At 29.3% G+C, this 17,111-nt stretch overlaps 1 protein-coding gene across 5 annotated transcripts in view; it reads right to left on the bottom strand.

The window, feature by feature from the left end:
* LOC135129211 (homeobox protein abdominal-B-like) overlaps positions 1-17,111 on the bottom strand; it is a 201,993-nt gene that overhangs the window by 106,807 nt on the left and 78,075 nt on the right. For 2 of the 5 annotated variants that reach the window (XM_064056342.1, XM_064056348.1), the window contains exons 1-2: positions 10,548-10,638; positions 1,388-1,433 (exon numbers count right to left, since the gene is read on the bottom strand). The exons of 1 other annotated variant lie outside the window; for it this stretch is intronic. The gene's annotated coding sequence lies outside the window, so the exon portion shown is untranslated. Of the gene's footprint in view, positions 1-1,387; positions 1,434-10,547; positions 10,639-17,111 lie in introns of those variants that run through there. 2 more of the 5 variants (XM_064056344.1, XM_064056343.1) reach the window with 1 other exon arrangement.

Genomic DNA, 17,111 nt, shown 5'->3' with positions numbered 1-17,111 from the left:
AGTGAAAAATGGTGTAAATTACTTTCAACAGAAAGTTGTACTTTACAAAATTCAAACAAGCTGTAGCAGAATATTTGCAAAAAAATCTTTTTAAAAATTAAATGGATATTTGTTGCTGTTTTGGTATACCTACTTATGCATCATGAACAGGAGTGATAAATACTAAAATAAAACATAAAGTACGCTAGAAAATAATTGAATCTAAATGAAAGAAATCGCAAAAAGCTTGTTTATTTCGTATAGTTCGTATGTCAATTGTTTGAAGCCTTCGGAAAAACAATACTAAGTAATAGGTACTTTTATTTCGATACAGAAACAGAACACGAAATAAACTGAGTCACTTAGGTATCAACGTGAAGATTCATGCGACAAAAATGTTGTCAAAATGTTTTAAAACAATAGCGCGTGAGTCAACATCATGAAATTCTCTGATATCTCCTAAATTATTGAGAGTATACAAATATGACTGATTAGCGATTACACCAAAAAAAAAAATATTGGTATCATTTATGTCAATTACGGTACAAACTCTAATCCTTATTTAAGATAAAGTAGGTACTATAAGTATCAGATTTTAGGTACTTTGACATGGTTGCCACTTTTTTTTCTCAAGAAGATTATAATTCTAGGTTTTGAGTTGTAAATTTAACAACTTCAATATATTCGAAATTAATCAAAGAATATGACTTTTTCGGAAGGTTCTAGTCGAATTGTCGCGATGGGTGACAACCTAATAACTAAATTAAATAGGTAGGTACATAAACGTGGTCAAATATTCTCGAATATCTAGCAAAATAAACTCAGATTTCTGACAAAAAAAAATTAATCATAGCATATTGGTAGGTATAACATACACCCAAACACAAACTTTGACAAATGTTTTTGTTATACATTTTTTAGTCTTAAATATTTTTGACATTATATATTTTTAAATCAACAAGAATAAAAGCTTTGATATTGTAGTAAAAATATAATTCATCAAGTAATCTGTTAACCCTCTTCTCTGTTTTAGAATGGCAAATTCAGAGAAAAAATTATCATTTAATTATCTTATTGTTATTTAGCATACTATAGTCGAATAAAAATACTTATACCTAGCCATTTACATTTCAAACTCGTGTTCAAGATAAAAAAGTTTAATTTATTGTTCTCATTTTAAAAATCGAATACGTCGTTGAAATAATTTTTAAGTATTGTATGTAGTAAATTATTTATAAAACGGCTTTTTTCACTTTCAAGTAGTTATAGAGATAAAAAATTTATACAGTTGACGACAGAACCCGACGGAACGTACAAACCGCCTTCAGATGCTATCAACACGACACCACACTTTCTGACATAAAACTTTAATTTTAGTAGGGCTAGAATGACAGACAACAAGACTCACCTCGAAAGAGAAAAAATTCTTTAAACTCTTTGGATTGGAAGAAGTTCTGAAAAAAATAAACAATAATTAAACAATTTCCGAGTATACAATAAAAATCAATTTTTACTCAGATTGGTTAAATATTTAGAAATCAAATGCGTATTTACCAAGTAAGCAATCATAATAAACTCGTCTGCGTTTTACGTCCTGCATTTCGCCATAAAAATTTTATTTCAAACGTACTATTACGCGAAAATCTGTAAACGCAATTATCATAGCGAAACCGAGAAAACTACATCATATACATCAGATGACGTTTTCCCGTCGAAAAACAACTTTACATCGTTTCATTCTACAGAAATATCTAAAAACACACCATCAACGTAAATACTCAAGCCTCTACGTATGTACTAAAATATGAAAACCTTGAGGAAAATTTACACTAGTTTTATGTTTGCTGCACGTGCTGCCAACCTCATGACTGAAAATATTACCGTGAAATAATCGAGCCCATTTTTACTGATAATCGGTCACTTTCCAGTTTCGATCTTTAGAGGCATTTAATAATTATCGTAGCCGCCGAGCGACGGCCATGTTGAGAAATTTTAATGGAGATAATGAAACCGGTTTAGCTCGCCAATAAACCACGATACTTCTTTTGACAAAAGCTGAAAAATCCGTTCCTGAAAGCGCTTTGCTTGAATCGATTTCACAACTTTAATTTCACATTTTAAATTACACAACACACGCGGATCTAATCGCGCTTTTTTAAAAGGATAACCGTATTCAATCTAAGGTTCATGCATATTTAACCGGTTATCTAACTCGGTTTAATTTTTCGCTATAAATTAAATAAAACGGTTATCGGCAGAAGGGACAGACCACGATATTCTCATTATAGTCAACTAAAGTGTGACGCTTAATTTTGATAAATTTCGCATAAAGTTACCCAAAACGTGTACAGGATATGTTTATTTATGATAAGGATAAACCACGCCGATAGCTGAAAAATGTTGTTACTAAGGTGTGCAACAAGAAACCGACGTTAGATTCACTTACTTCTAGACGATATTGTGTGTTAAACAACCATTCAAAAACTGAAATTTTGTATTTAATTTTTTTCAATCGAGAAAGTAAAATCTGTTTTTGTTTAGTAAATCATGTAACCATAATTAGACCTCCACGATTAGAAATCTCGGTCTACAGAAATTCCGAATATGTCTTTTTTTGGTTTCCTGCTGTGGACCCCTCGTCTCCTCATGACAAATGCTAATCATAATCCCGGATAATTTTATGCCATCTATAAACTCCCATTTTTTATTAAGTCATTGTTGCTCGAAACCGGTTAGTTTTTTAAGATCACGGTTTCCTAACGAAATATTCTCTAATTAAACAGGAAATAATTAAGACATTCAAATGCTGAAAGAAAATAGTTTAGGCAGTTTGAAGATTGGGTACCTAATTTAAATTTTAATCAAGAATTATGCCTACGAACAGATAAAAACTTGATTGGAAAAGTAATAAAGACCAGCGTCAGATGTAAATATATGTACCTATATAGATATTTGGGCAATAAATTAAATTTATTCTTTGAGTTTTATGCAATTTTATTTATTATTAGTTAGTAAATATTAATTGGTTAATAAACGGTTTTAACTGCAATCATTGCAATAAAAGTAACACTTTGTTAATGATCGCGAGTTAAAATTTTCAGACAAAACAAAGTAGCCATCGTAAAGTTTTAACGGCTTAATAGATCCATGAAAAAGTATATTACATGTTTAAGCATGCATAGGTATACCTATCTTGTTTGAATTTTTGTTAGTTTTCAAAATAATGTTTCTTATTTTATGAAATAAAATAATATATACCTAATTACATTACATGGAAAATGGAAAATTACATTATACCATGACAATATTTAAATTATTTAATAGATTGCCAATGTACATATAAACACACAAAATGGTTTGCGTAAGTATAGGTAATCTATTATGATTAAACATATGTTTGGACGTCGGGGTAGCAGCAAAGAATAAAACTTTAAGTTATATTTTAAAATCGTTTAAATTTAAAACTTAAAAAAATGAATGAAAATAACAATTTTTGCAAAGTTGTTTAGTTTTATGATTTATTAATAGATATAGTTTATTTATAACTTTATATATGATTTCTCGTATTTTTGTGTGGCTAAATGTTGTTCCAAGATGTTAAATTTTGGTTTTGATCCTCAGTTGTTTAATGGTTTTTGGGCATATTCGTCTTTCATGAAGTCATTGTAAATAGCGAAAATATAATTACTTATACGTAAGTAAACATAATTATAAAAGTCACTGATCTCATAAAAGTACCTAGATATTTACATTTTTGAAACTTTGAAAAAAAGATCAATAAATAGAAACCAGAAAAATGTAAATAAAGATGTAAAAAAAAAATAAAAACAAATGTAAAACATGCCTAAAATTTTTATTTCATTTCTTTCTTAATCATTTATGTATAGGGTGTTTACTGATGATAATAATAATAATAATATAAATAGGTTTATATGGATACATACGATGGATACATTTTAACACATATCTCTTACAGTACTACTTTTGAAAAAAAAAAGATCTATATTATGCAAAATAAATAAAAAATAAGACAAACCTAATGTATCAATACAAAAATAAAATTAAGCACGCTTCTTCTGTGGAACGAAATTAAGTTTGTAGTATTACGCGGTTGTATTCACGTATGATCATACGTCACACGTGCAAAGCACAACTAATAAAATAAAAATACATTTAGGTAGCTGTTTTTCTGTGGTTCTCAGTTACGTTTAGATTCCCTGTCAACTAAGTATTTCTGAACAGTATGAAACTGTTGACATTTGTTCAATTTTCGGATACATAAATTTACTTATTTTTTTCGATATTTGTGTCATCCGATACAAGATTACATCCTCATTTTTATTATCTTTTTAAATATACGATGAAAACAGATTTGCCATTTAAAAATTGTAATTGATGATCTCAGACAGTTTGCAGATTTTTTTATTAACACGTTACCCGAACAACAAATAAATTGACATGTTGTTGTGTATTCTCTGTTGCATTCCAAATTTATTCTGCTCTTAGGCTAATAATTTATATTATATAAAATTCACGCATCAAACGTAGGATATCAGCGATGCTAAAATTTAATTTTTAATTAATACCAGCGCCCCTACTCATTGCAATAAAAATTATACAATTTTATATGCAACTATCACGACTACCATGTGTTGTTTAGTAGTAGATTTTACGCTCTAAATAAAATATTGTTAAATGTTTTGATATATAAAGGAAGAGTTTTCAATACTTGCAAATTTTTTACAGCTATGAAGTCGTAACTAATTTCAGTGATTGACACGTGGATGTCACCTTTATGGTCAATTTTATTTGATAGGTAATAAGTGGACGAGGTAAAAAATGTATGGCATACAATAAATCTGAATTAATGTATATGTTGTTAATAATTTATTATTGTAATATTCTGTTAAAGTAGTTTTAATGTAATATAGAAGTATTCAATAAATAATTGTCCTCTTTATAATTACCGAATTGAATTAATTAAATGAAAAATATTAGAACCTACAACCGTTAAAATTTAAACATTTGTAGGCAAACTGATAAAATTGTGGCTTAATATGATACTTAAATATCATAGTATGGGGTTCAGGACAATAACATATAACAGAACAGTAGTGTATTTAATGGAAACTATTTAAATACATCCCTATAATTTACAAATTTATTGTAGCAATATCTGATAATATTTTTTTAACTATCAATATTTAAATCATCAATGAATTTTTATATTTCAGTTTACTTAGAAGATGTTAGGAACATTTATAAAATCATGTCATCGTTTACATTAGTAATATCAACCGTTGCACCTGACCAGACATACTAAACAAAATAATTACTTTGTCTGTCTTCACAAAATCTTCTAATTTGTTCGTCATTTTACTAAATTTTATCAGTAACGTAGAAAAATTATATTCATTGTATCAGTTATAGTAACAGAATTCATGATTGAAAAGTTTAATTACCATTTTAGCGTTTTCTTTAACAAAAAAAAAATAAATAAATAAACAATAGAAGTCTTAAAAAAACAATCAAATAATGCAGAACATTTATAATTCGACCACTAATACTCGATTTTTAACGTTTTCAGCCACAGCCCCCGCACTCAAAACCACTCCACCATACCTCAATGCGTCCGAGCAAAGCAAAATGGACCTTGGCTGTCACTTTCACTTCACCACTTTTTTTCAGCCATCATCCCTCAAGTTCAGTGTCCTTCGACTCGTGCAAAAACACATCTACATCTTTAACAATACAAACGCGCTATGAATCGGAACCATGTCTGAAGCGACCAACCAGAACCCAGAAGCGTAAACTAGTGACTTAGCAAGGGGTAGCAGCCTCGGACCCCTCTAAAGTTGTTCAGCTAAAGAATGTAAACGGTCGGCTTTATCTAGATGGAACACACGTCAACCCGCTGCATAATTACCAGGGTGAAATGAAGACACCAATAAACCCATAAAGTCTAAGTTTAAAATGCTCGAGGGGTCTGCACGTAGAAAAAATGTTTGCGCTCGTAAATAACTCTGCATTTGCATGTAGATTTCACTTTTCAGGTAATTGAGAGGGTTGTGGTTAATTCTAAACCGCAGAATAGTTGCGGTTTGCTCTTGAGAAGAGATAGTTGTTTGGGGATTCGTTGTAAACGACGTCTGATTGTAAAAAAGAATGTTTTAATTAGCTAAATTGGTTTAAAATCTGTGGTTCAACGTCTATGATCTGTTAACAAATGGCATGTGTGTGGTGTCGCTCTAACTTAAATGTGACAATTACTACCCAACGAATAAATGATTTTGGTAAGAATTTCTATTTTAGGTGGCTATATAATTTATAAAAATAAATAATTAGGATTTTGAAAATTCTAATTTTATAATGATTTTTAAAAACTTGTTCGCTGTTCAGATTTCCCACTGTAGTTTTTGTGTTGAGATTTTAATTAAAGTCGTACAATTTTAATTTTACGCTAACATATTGTTAAAAACTTGTTAGCTCCCTAAATAGTGCTTAATGTGTGTACATGTGGTTTAGATTTAGATAAAACTAAGTACTCATAAATGGCAACATTTTTATTTTATAGGTACTTAAATTTGATTATGCTATACTCATGTCACATGTGATGATTATTCTCACACTATAGATAACTTTCGGTTATTATTCGCAACTCTATTACATTTCAATAAACCACTTTTGGTTGTCAAGGAACAATACATTACAATTTAATTTTGAAAATAAAAATTAATGGTTCAGATTTATTTACACAAAACATTCTGTACATTTTTTAATCTATATTAGTATATTAATTATGACATTCTGTACCGTATTTTTTAAAATGAAAGTTATTAATTTTGTTTTAAATTATTTATTTGCCTTGATTTTAGAAAAACACCCATAAATTTTAAACCATGTGTTATAATATATTATGTACACAAAGCTAATTAAATGCAAATTTTTATTTTTTATGCGACTTTGAATGTTACACTTCATTTCCAGTTTTCTGTAAAAAGATGATTCTTCTTAAATACTGCCTTCATTTTGGTTTATTTTCCAGTTTTTGTAATTTTTTTGTGACGTAAGTATAAGGAAAATGCATAGGTACGCTTACGTACCTACAGACGTTTTTGGTTATTTATAAATGCGAAAATGTATCTACGAGTTATTCCAAGTGCGTCATTACTTTTTTTGTTCGATAGTAAGTGATTTCTTTAGTTTTCATTACTTTCCACGTGAAACATTTTTTTTGAGTGACAAATCCAAAAATTATTTTTTTACCAACAAGTGTTCGAAAATTTTCGTAGAAAAATATAAGGATAAACATATTGTGTGAATCGTTAACTGAAAATTGTTTTATTTTATATAGGAAACATTAATAAATAAAATAATGTTGAATATACAATTTTTGCACCGTAACCACTTTATTAATTACAAGTCTACTAAAAAATTAAAGAAAGTCGAACAACAATTCAAACAAAAATTAAACAAAAACACAAACAAAAGTTAGATTAAAGCAAATGTTCAAAATTGCGTCCATGTGCGTCTAGGCATTCATATTCATATAGATTTTTAGATACATACATTTATTTTTTTTTAATTAAAGGCGCTGGAACTTTTAAGCTAGAGACAAAAAGAGAAATTTCGTTTAAAGTTGTTGCTGACACATTATAGACTGCTCGAAAATTTTTCTGCGAGAATTTTGGAACATCTTCTATATGTAAGTGTGAATAACATATATACCGTACAGTTTTTTAAAATACAATGTTAAACTGGTGCGTCAATGTGCGTGTCTAATTTTTAAAAAATAAGAGCACTTTACATATTATCTACATATTTTTAATTTTATGTTAGGGAAATACGTAACAAAAATAATTTTTTGCTTAGAAAAAAATTCTGTTCAAACATCTACTTTGTCACCACCTTTCTTAAGTATATTATTCTGGGTACTATGACCTTACTTTTTTTATATTTTCAAAAAATATTATCAGTTGTAGTTTAAACCTGGAGAGCAATAAAAAATACGATCAAAGGTAACCATGGGCTTTTGACGTTTTATCTTTCATAAAATTTTTATCTTGACAGAATATTGGAAATTTGAAAGGTGAAAATGCAACGATCAAAGACAAATTTTCAAAATCGATGCAATGCCAACAACAATTTTAAAAATAAACTGCACGGTCTACTACAGTTTTTTTCTGAGGATAACATGGTACAAGTTTTGTTTAAAAAATAGTAACATTTTTTGAAAATATTTTGAACTATATTTTAAAAATAAAAATACAGACAAAAAGAAAGAATTATTGCTAGGACAAACGCCAAAAATATCGAATATTAAGAAAAATTTTGAAAATTACAGACAGATTAATTAAAAAAAGAAAAGTTGTTAATTAATTCAAGTGGAAAATTTGTTGTAAAATACTTCTCAAAAGGATATGCTATATATGAATATGCAAACATATATACAATAATGAAAATATCATTTAACTTTAGGTCTTAAATTAATGTGAGTGATAACGGTTGTAGAAAATAATGTTTAATAATGCACAACCAACTTGAAGTATAAAATTGATTGAATCTCGTTAGTTAAATTATAAAATTTGATAACATATAATGTGATTCCTTTCAAAAGCTTGAAGATAATATTTTACTAGCCTACCTATCATTTAATTAGTTTAATATTTATTAATTATACTAAGTAAGTAAATATTATAATACACAATAACTGAATGTTAAGTAGTTTATATGCAGATTTTGTTAGGTATACCAATGTATCATAAAAACAATGTTTGAAACAAAGTGTAGTCCTACTACCTATATACAAATGTAGTTGAGTTTTTATTTTTTTTTTCTTGCACAAGTACCTAATCCTTAAAATAGAATTATTGTTAACTCAGCAGCAGCAAAACTTAACGATGAAAAAGCTTTTGTGCTTAGTGTCTGTCCAATTTTATCTTAATATTTTATTAATAATGTAAATATACAGGGTGCTCAAGAAATGGCACACCAACTGTTTATGAAACAAAGAAAAAATTATTTAAAAAATCCTTCGGCCCAAATGTAGAAGATATAGGTCTTCAAAGTAGGTATAATTTTTCTTTTAGATATTTGACCATATTTTCATTCATTACTTAGTGTTGGGTACATGATGTCTATCGTACTTTCATTATTCAAAATAATTTTATAAAATTACAAAAAAATTAAAAAATATCCAGAATGAATCTAACAACAGTGGCTAATTTTTTACGTTTTTTAATTCACCTATCTAAATCGATATTTTTTTTATAAGTGAACGTCAAATTGATGTAGGGAATTTCAATAAACTGTCGGCGGGTTTCAACAGCAACGTTGTCAACTTTATTAGTTCAAAACGACAGCGTAACTACTGAAAGACGTCGACAGTGTGTTGAAATTTTCGGTTCTACCGGAATAATAACGTGCTTGAGATAGTCATTTTGATATATCTAACGTGATACTAATCCTCAGATGAATAGTTTTTAGGTAATAATCGACAAAATAAGTACATCAGTACGTAAGTGTAGGCTCTTAAAAATGAAAAAATATTATTAAAGAAAATGCTAAATCGTACCTCAAGGTTTTATTTTAAGATGATATCATCTACTTTTGGCGGAGGTGAAATTAACATTTCTGAAAATAATTTTTGTGTACCTAGGTAACGGTTAAGCAAAAACGAAACGAATAAAGAATTACTATGTTATTCAAAAAATATTAGGCACTGTCATTCTATCATTTATGACAAATCATATGTGATTCAAGTTTTACTGTCATTTTGACACTTTTCAAAAAACTATTTTGACAAATGATGCCTTTGATATTATTAATATCCGACAAATATGACACTACTGTCAGTAAATTAAGGTTATCTAAATAAAGCACATTTTACAAGTTATGACATAGTAAATTACAACTGCCCAATATTTTTTGAATAAAACTGTATAAAAAAAAATAATGAACAAAAAAAAATTTATCAAAATTTCATCTGTCGTTAAAACTACACATCTTCTGATTATTGTTTATTAAAACGGAAGAAAACAGTCAAAATTCCCAATTCATTAGTCACTGTCATTAATAAAATATGTAGAACATCAAAATTATCGTTTTACTTTTGTTTTTAAAATTTTCATTCTTTAGAACAAGGATTACTTCTTTATAAAAATCCATTTATACCTATGCTAATTGTGATCTATAATAAGAGTACATCTTTCGCTAAGATTGGAATTGTCCAAAGTTATAACAAATGTGTGTTTGGATTTTCAGCTTTATCTTCAAAATATAAGCCACAAAAAACAAAAAAAATTCTACCACTTTAGTGTACTTATCTATATGTCTCAGTAATGACAACCGTAACCTAACAAATTTTATAAAAACCCCCAAACGCATAGAACAGTTTTTTGACAAACTGTAGATGTTGTATCTGGAGACTTTAATCTATATCTCTCGTTAATCTATCCATTTTTTACTTCGCAGCCTTTTTCGTGTACGTTAACGCAACTCGAACACTCTGCTATTAGTCGTGTTAGATTTTTAATGAATGTTTGAGAGAAAACTAATAAAAATCTTACTCGTGTTGGGTGTTGTGTGTACCTTTGGCGGTGATAAAATTTGTGCGCACACATCACTGGATCACCCGAAGGAAAAAAGTCAATGGAGCCCCGTCAATAAAGTGCATTATTAAGATGTTGTGTCTTGTAACCATCTTGAACGCGTTCCAACTTAGCGTAGGTTACATATTTTAAGACAGCGTGGTCAGCGAACATGGCGCCCATGGACGACAAAAACAGAAGATGCCCTCGCGTTCGAGTGGAACGAAGACACCATTCTCCAAAGCTGCGACGGGAGGTAAAACAAGTTTGATTTGTATCAGCGATTTTTCCTCAGTATTTTAAGCTCGACGCACGTTTGGGGAAAATTAATAACAGTCGCACCAACACAAAATCCCGATGTTCCTAAACGAAATTCTTGAAATAACTAGCCGCACACGAAGCTTTAATGAGTCGAGCGAAGGCACTTTGTTTCACATTTTTTAAGGGCAATTAATGGCTTTTTTAAAATTCCCGGACCAGTCTGTGAAACAAAACATCCAGTCCGGTTGCTATTTCGCACGAAACTGTTTGTGCTCATAAGTTTTATTGGAAATAGCGGCGAGTACTTGATCAGGGGAAAAGAACGGCTGTTGTTTCGCTCACGCACCAATCAACTTCACTATATGTCGGTGTTTCATATGATACGTTGCCTTCAAGGTGACATATACTTGTGTGCTTGAAAAGTACCACGTAACGTAATATGGAACCGGGGAATTTACATTTCTTATACATAAATTTCGAATTAAATGTGACAGCGATCTGACGTATCAGATGTTTACCGATTTTATGTGCGTGGACACATTTTCAATTTCGTGTTTTAGAGAAAAATGCTTACGATTTGAATTTGATATTTGGGGATAATAAAATATACTTGTTATGAATGGTCGAGTACTATTATGACATGTAATAAATTTTTGACTTATACGATGCTGGCACTTTAAAAATATGCAAAAAATTATGACATATTTTGCTATTTCATGTGTTTTGCGTAGGCATTACATAAACATCGGTAAATCAAAAATACTACTTTTTCAAAATTTCTCTGTCTCTTTTGATTTGTATTCATAAGTTTATCTATTAATTAATTTTAATCTTTTATTATTATTAGATTATTATTAACAAATGTGTCCACCGAAATGTAAAAGCAAATATTAAAAAAATATGTAATGAATTTATATGTGGTAAATGTAATTCTGCCCTAGTTCCTAATTGTGTATTCGACAGCCTGACATTAAGATTTTAAAAAATCATTTTTTTTTCTCTGCAACAAAATACTCATTGGTGTATCCAACTATTTTTTTTAAGAAAAAATTATCGTGCTATTTATAATAAGTAGGTATGTCACACAAAACGATTCCTAAACAAGTAAAATTAAATTAATTTGAGAAGAATGAAAATTACAAACATATAACTTTAACGTTAAATTAATTAACAAAAACTGAAAGAATAGCTTCCGAAATCGAGCATGTAGGTATGTATAGGATTTTCCACCATAACTGAATAATTAAAGTTAGAAGTAAATTATGCGAAAGAGCAAGTCGATAAAAAAAGTTTATTTTAGGCACATCATAAAATTGATCGTAACACTTGAAATTTAAAATAACTTTCGTTTTTAAGTCTATAAGTTTTTGTTCTTGGAAAACTTATAGTGTCTTCCTAATACAATAAACTAAAATCTAATTCAAGATAGGGTAAATGTGTACAAGAGTGCGCATATGTATAAGAGTACGCACTGATGATTTCTGCTTATTAGTGCCATCTGGGTAAGATAAAGTTATACCATTCACCATCCAATGCTAAACTTGAGATAAAGATGCAACAGTGACCTCTTTATAGTTTATAGTTTGATCGTACTGACGATTTTATGTTTACGCGTTGTGTAGATGTAATTTTTACCGCTCATAGTTTTAGTTTTTTGTAAGGTACGTACCAGTTCTTTTATTTTACAGTAATAATGTTCATTAGCTGTAACTTTTAAGGTGTCGTTATACACTAGCAGTTTTATACTTTCTATACATCAAAAGCTTTTAACTTTGAAAACATTAGGTTATGTACAAATGTACAAGAGTGCGCAATACTTGCGATACGTAGTCTTATAGATACATATGATACTCTAATGAATTATTTAACTCTACTACTTTGTACTGCTTCTCAAGTTGTGTGGTGGTGGTTATGGTGATGTTTGTTTTCTAATTTTTACTTCCTGAGCGTAAGCGAATGAAGTATTGTAATCGAGTCCGTCGACCGAGTCTCTACTTTTACGTTTTCTCGAATTTCAAGACCCCTAGAGTACGAAGAAATATGGATCTCGTTGTATGTGTAGTCTGTAGTCACTTGTCCCTATTTATTTTCACCTTAGAAATAAAGATTTTTTTCATAAAATGTAATGCGCACTCATAAGCGTTCAAATGCGCACTCTTGTGCAGTGGACTGTCTAAGAGTGCGCATTTACACATCTTGACAAAAATTGAAATTACTCTTAAAATATAGTGGTCTTGGGACGTACAATTAAATATATCTGATCTCTAAACATGTATATGACGAACCCATATCATAAAATTTGTCTATCCAAAAAAATTAAAAAGTAATTGACAGTATTAAACTAAGTGCGTACTCGTGTACACATTTACCCTACCTACCTATGAAAAATTCTAGTAAACCAGGTTTATTTACTTATTTTTAATAACATTCACAACAATTTTGTTATAAAACTAAAGATTCTTGATAGCTCGAAAGCTATAATTGTTCAGTCTGTTATTTTTGCAGTAGGTACAAATAAGTGTATAACATAAAATTTGTTACTTTTTAACAGGGATTTAAATAGTAATTTACACAACTAGTTCGGGATAGCCTGCTTCCCGCATGAACGCTTGTTTGCGGCACGACCGAAGGGAGTGACGCATTTGCGTGAATGCGGGAAGCAGGCTCACGAACGTGTTGTGTACAATATTTTTTGCAACGAATAAACGTTTAAACTGAAGAGATTAACTGTGAGTTATTTATAAACAACGGCATTGACAGCGCCGTCAACACATCACAATGTTGACACTACCCGAGTATTTTAAGGTTACCATGGCAACGGGAAGTTAAATGCACGTGTGCGGGAAGTTCGACCTCCCGCACTTTGGTGAATGCGCGAAAGCTATCAAAAAAGGTCATGAGTGCAAAAAAAAATATTTTTTTAAATTATGATTTTAACTTGATAATAAATTTAAGTACCTAAGTACTTACAATACAATATGGCAAATAGTTCAAGGTGTAAATTGTAAGACTCTAAAGTTGTACTTGTAATAATTTCGAAACAAGCAAAATTGAAAAAAGTCAGGGATGTTATACAAAAAAAAATAATTTTTGATTTATTGTACCTTAATTTCCCTGTTAAGATTGTCAACTACACCAGTTTCTTTCTTTCTTTCTTTTTCTCTCTCTTACCGGCTTATTATGATAACAATATGTTCTGTATTCTCTCGTTTGATAGATGTTTATGTCCATTAGGTATTCCAGTCCTTGAACTTTTGTTTTCCTTAACAAAACTGAAATCTTAATGAAGTGTCAAGTTCGGAGTTTTTCAGTTTCTTCAGGTTCTTTCAAAAATTTGTACTACATAGTATCATTCATGTGAATAATTAGATCACCCTTTTCAGACTTATATTTTTGTTGATTTCTTTGATCTGCTTCTTTTCAATTAGCGTCCCTAAGTATTGTTGAAAATGTTTGTACTTACTACCACTTTTCTAAAATCTTGTTCTTATATCAGATTTTAAAATAACTTACTAAATAAAGACACTGTTAAAAGCAACATTTGTTATAGGGTGTTATTAGATAAAATAAATTTGGATGACAGTGTCCAAGTTTTGAGTAGTACTACTTCTGTCAATGTGACCTAAATCAGTTCCACCATAAACGCTTTTATTACAGTGCGTTAACATAATAAAAATAATGACTTAGGTATGTACCTACATACAAATTTGTGTACCTATCTACAAAATCTGTATGAATTTCTATTTCAACCGATTCATGAAATTAGTAGGAATTAGAGTAATTAAGTAATAAAAAACTTGTAAAAACGTATTATTGGTAGGTATAGTTTAGGAAATATCGTTGTACCCTATAAAATTTTATTGACAAGTTTTGTAATATGAATATTTTCTCTTACAACGAAGCGTAGACATACAAAGTAGTTTTTGATTTTAAATATCTAAAAAAACCTTTTTTTAGCGAATATTAATTTTTCATCCTAACATTTTTTCTCTACTTCGTGTCCATAACCGAATTACTAAAGCACCTAAATTAATTGTTTTCACAGAACTCTGTAGTTTATGGTTCCAAAACTAATAGTCACCACAAATGTAACCGTCAAACAACAAACAAAATAACCAAAAGAATGAAATGATATTTTTAATTAAAATTAAATTTTACAATGAAATGTACAATTATTACAAGGAATTGTAAGGTGCTTTTGCTGAAAATTATTTTCACCGATATCCATTTTACTGCTACGTGATTCATCTAACTGCACCTGTGGAGCTCTGGAGCATCTGGACATGTTTAGACTTACACACTACTGACCTAAACATATGAGATTCGGAATGTAATACAGTAGAATAAAAGTATAAAATAGGTACACATTTCATAAGAAAATTTAGAGCACTCATCACTTAGATTTTGCCATTCGTACTCTAAAATAACGTTTTATGAAACTTGTTTTTTAATATACTGTTTCTATTTCGCCTTTATAGTCGAGCTGTTCAAGCACCTAATTGAGTGCTTTAATAACATAATTGAATTTCGTAATAGAACTGGTGTAATTTATGTTTTCAAGATTGGTACTCATTACAAGTGTCATTACATTAAGCAACAATAAATAATAATAAACGTTCAAAAAACAAACCGATATTGTTCGTATGTACACAGAAAGAGATTTATCCGGCAATAAATTCTAGGTGTAACTAGGTGTAAATAATATTCCGTATTATTTTGTGGGGACGTAAGATGTCTTTAACTCTACAAATTATTATTAATAGTTTATTATTGTCAACATTTAACCGTTATGTGTTACAATCTAACCTTTTTCGTACCAACCACGATTAAATTCTCCACAGCTTTTTTTTAATAGGTATACCAACCTACTAATTTTGATTTTATTTTTTACAAAAACATGTTGCAGTGGTTATATCAAGATGAATACAGGAGAATAAAAATATATCGTACCATTCTAAAAAGGGCATGAATTTGACTTCTCTACGTAATTTTAATACTGAGGGTGGATTTCAGTTAAAGTTAACGAACAGTTAAAAACAATCGCTGAAGTTGGTGAAATCCACCCTGAATAATTTTATTTAATTAATGGTGAACACTAAACTATTGTTTTAATTTTCTGAATAATAATTTTTGACTAGCTGAATCTGTCGTTGAATGTTTGCTTGCAATTTATTAATTAAATAAGTATGTATGCGTATATCATTTAAAATTATCACCCTCGTTAGTCGTTAAAAATACCTAACTATAACAAAATTATTTTCATTCATTTTTATGACATATTTCGTTCCCTATGGTTTAATAATCCTGAACAATATTTAAGTTTACTCAGAAGAGTTTTGCAAAAATAATAAATTTTTAATCACAAAATTTTACAGGTTATTTTATAAACTGCTTGAGTAGGTAATAGTTATGAAGTTACTTCATAGTCATTTTATGACAATAGACTAAATTGACTAATTCTCTGGTTCATTTCCCAAAGTTGATGAAACCATTTCAGATATGTAAGTATATAGTTTAAAATAATTTTTTTGAAAAGATATCTCCTGAAATGTTGTATTTTTAAGCCAAAAATCAAATACATTTGCAGATTAATTTTATTAATTACCTCAAAAACAGTTGAGCTAATTTCTCAGAAATTTTGGTAATACCTACAATAAAGTTATGATGAGCATTTCAAAATTAATATGGTTATTTAAAAATGACTACCTAAAGGCAATGGCCTCATCGTTTAAAAAAAACGGTTAAATGGATATTTTATTGAAAGATACACAATTTGGTGGTACATACTTCAGTGGTGAGGAAAGTTTGTTTAAATAACTTCGCCGTTTTTTTTTAATGTAGTAAAACCTTCCATCGTGTTCGCTAAAAAAAAGTGTAATTATAATTTAAACTCTAATACCTACATGAAAATAAATTATATCATTAAATAAAAATCTGTATCAATCCGAAAAGGTTAGTAGGTACGTAAGTATTTTTAGTTATTTTCTAAACAGATTAAGAACTAAATTTGTTTGTCTTCAGTTTTATAAATAATACCTACGACTTCTTTAGGTGCAACCGATTATTATTCGTAATTTGTCGTTTCATTGCAACTGGATATTACATACAGAATCTGTCAAGTTCATTCAGTTAAGACAAGATGTTTGCGACGACCATTTTAAATAACATGTTATGTAAAACTCGTCTTTCTGCAACTTTTGTTGCATACGTACCTGTATATAAATAGGTATATCCTCTCGAAAGTTATATATAATCGATTTCGAATTTATTGAAAGTAAAATT

The sequence above is a fragment of the Zophobas morio genome, unplaced genomic scaffold (assembly GCF_036711695.1).
Source record: "Zophobas morio isolate AGI-343-1 ecotype UQ-CSIRO unplaced genomic scaffold, CSIRO_AGI_Zmor_V1 ptg000014l, whole genome shotgun sequence".
NCBI lineage: Eukaryota > Metazoa > Arthropoda > Insecta > Coleoptera > Tenebrionidae > Zophobas > Zophobas morio.
This window is presented reverse-complemented; position numbering and strand designations above follow the sequence as displayed.